The following is a 2,883-nucleotide window of genomic DNA, read 5'->3' on the forward strand; positions in this document are numbered from 1 at the left end:
GAGTTTCCTTTACCGCTTTCTTTGTGACCTTGGGAACATAAACTCGGCGATCATGAAGGCCATCCCAGGAAATGAGTGAGCAAGTTGGCAAATACACCCAGTAGAGCTGTTGTCTTCCGTAATACGCTCCTCACGAGATGCCTCTGCTGTGATGGTAAAGGACACTGTCTAATTGAAAGTCCCTCTCGTTTCAATTTAGAAATCATAAAGCTTTCACCGCGTAGTTTATGAGTTTGGGTGGCTAAAACGACACAGTTTTACTCAGGTGGATAAAAGGAAATATTAACAGGCTTCATTAGAATTAGGACTTATTTTATGTTATACGTTGATGCCCAAAGCTTTATAACTATCCCATCATTTCCAGGTGGTTTTCACTATAAGGTACCGTTTCTTGTTTGGAGGACACATAATTAATTGTTTACTATGTCAATCGAAACTGTTACTTTTAAAATAAAAACATCTTATATCTGATTGTGGCACTCGTCACATCACTCACAGGGTAATCATGCTCTTAGAGAAAAAGATATACAATTCTGCCCCTTTTAACCCTGAAGATATGTCATTGGGTCCGGAATGTCCATTTCGAGCCTGAGACTGAAAAACAGGCTAGGGCTAAACGGTTCAATGTTTTAATTGTAGTCGAAAAAGCCTTTACGATCATATTTGTTTTCATCCGACCAAGTCATCTGACCTTGTAATAGCATCATTTCTGGTTCCACTTGAACATCTTCTACAAACGAATCACTGAAATCCCTCATTCACACCTGAACAAAGCCAATGTGTCAGTGCAATTTAATTAAGGAATATTCTGCAAATCATGTGTAATGCAGTTCACAGGTTTTAATAGAACCATACATAGGGTTAACATCAGGAACAATAACACCACAATACAGAAAATACATTTATCATCATCACATTTGACAAAAACACAACACAGCACCATCACGCCTGCCATCTGACTCCTATTTCCAACGACCCTAAATTACACTCGAATGTAGATGAAAGATGAGGAAAAAAACACTTTAAATATATACTGTTTATAAATAATAACAGAAAAAAAGTATACCACTCCAATTTTTTGAATAATAATATAAACTGGATTTTGGTGCAGCATTATTACCCTCAATGGAATTGGGAAAAGATTTATAAGCAGGTTATGATGCTATTAGCAATCAATCAATGCCTTGGATAAAAAGACAAAAGACCGGGTATAAAAAAACGACTGACGTAAACCTATTAACCATCAGGAATTGTCACCGCCTCTGCTTTCATCAATGGAAATATGTATTACTCAAGCTTATATCCATAAAAAAGCAAATCCGGTAACTTTTGTTTCAAGGGATCCTGCTTAATTAAGAACGCGCTTAAGAAACTTAAGAAATGGACAAAAATGCTTCAATAGTCAAAGCATTTGGAGGAGGCAAAACAAAACATATGGGAAAACACAGTATGTGAAGTCCCACAACAATGAAAATAGTTTAATCCCCCCACAAACCTTCATATCTTTAAAACAGAGCTGACAGAAAAATAAAGCATGTCTAAGTGAAGACACGTCACGTAACGCATAATAGTTATTCTAGCCGAACAATATCCTGCCTTGACATTGTTCACCCGCATATTACACTGAAGAGAATGGTGCCGTGCCATGCCGTGGAATAACAACCATCCATTTCATTCATTAGCATAAAGTATACACAAATACACACAAGCACTGAAGCAAAGATTTTTCCCTCCCATGTGTGAGACAAGAAGCATCTGCTGGGTCAGGATCATTGATATTGATCCAGATTATAGGCTCCACTGCTCTTTGTCCTCCCTATTGACTCTCATGTCTGTATTGCACCAGCAACTCACCACCACCCCCCCCCCCCTCCCTTTTGGCTGACATCACCCCTGCTGGTCCCCCTTTCCTCCCTCCACTCCTCCCTTTCCTTCCTCCCCTTCTCTTTCTCTTCAACTCTTGCTTCCTTCCTTCCTTTCCAGGGCCCCCATGGCAGATTCCCCCCGTCTTTCTTCCATGCTTAATCTTTTCTCGTCTTTATCTTCTGTTATGGCTTTTTCTCCCTTTGTATCTGTACAGACTTCCTGCCTGAAAACAGAGGGGATCAAAATAGATTTTTCCCATTGTTTGATTTCCCAGTCTTCCTCCTGGTTTGCCTCATCCGTTCTCTATGAGGAGGGAAGGATACGGGAGCGTTTCATTTGCCTGTGAGATGCCCTCTACTGGTGGAGAAGAAGACTGAAAGACAAGGGGACATCTATGTGATAGCGTGATACACAATAATAACAAATTCAAATAGAAGGGGTAAGGGTTTTGCTCAAGATGAGGAAAGGAAGTGCTGGCAGATGAAAAGCAAAAGATGAGACAACATAAAGAACAAGAAAGACAGGAAACAGTGATCTACAGAAAGCATACAAATAAGGAAAAGATGATATCAGGGAAGTGAAGAGAATAATGATAATTAGTGGATGAGTGGTTATAGAGAAGATGAAGAGACAATGTATGCAGAAGGGATTGGGGAAGAGGAGAGAAGTTCTGGAAGTGATATTCCGATTGCATCTATTGTATCAACGGAACAACTGCGGTGAGAAGATTACAAAGCATTTGATTTCAACTGGCCCTGTAGTCAATTTCCTCTCTGCTTTCTTTGTTTTGCTCACACACATTCACTCAGGTCCACATTATTACTGATCAGCAACATATTATAGCCACTATTGTTCCGAACGCTGGTCGTCATACACTTTTAAAGGGAAGTTGTCCAGTAAAGGCCATTGTGTAAATCCAATAAGCAATTGTTTAGGGGGCAGAGACTCTGTAAATATGGCAAATGTGGGTTGGAAAGAAGCCAATGCTTTGTAAAAGATGCAAAACATAGCCTGAAT

The sequence above is a fragment of the Notothenia coriiceps genome, unplaced genomic scaffold (assembly GCF_000735185.1).
Source record: "Notothenia coriiceps isolate Sejong01 unplaced genomic scaffold, NC01 NC01_scaffold00037246, whole genome shotgun sequence".
Lineage (NCBI taxonomy): Eukaryota > Metazoa > Chordata > Actinopteri > Perciformes > Nototheniidae > Notothenia > Notothenia coriiceps.